Below are 374 nucleotides of genomic sequence, written 5' to 3' on the forward strand. Positions count from 1 at the left end.
ATGGAAAGTTACTTAGGTGTTTGTTTATTAAACCGTTAGTCATACATCAATCAAATACTTCATTTCAAAAACACGACCCAACGCCATTTCTCCCTAAAAAAAAAAAACGCAACTTTACAAGATCGTTTAAGTATTTCCAAAACCCTGACGTCTTGTTGCCATCTTGTTGATATGACGAATGCATATGACAACAGAGATGAATGACAAGATATGACACGAACAGTGAACTCCGAAACGAGTAATGTGATTTTATAACATGGATGGTTATGAAATATTCAGCGGAAGAAGAAGTCTTAATTCACAATGTGAATGTATTACTAATGGTAATGATAATCAATCATATGTTAGATCAACATCAGATGTGATATATATGA

Source organism: Penaeus monodon, chromosome 21, assembly GCF_015228065.2.
Source record: "Penaeus monodon isolate SGIC_2016 chromosome 21, NSTDA_Pmon_1, whole genome shotgun sequence".
In the NCBI taxonomy this organism is placed as follows: domain Eukaryota; kingdom Metazoa; phylum Arthropoda; class Malacostraca; order Decapoda; family Penaeidae; genus Penaeus; species Penaeus monodon.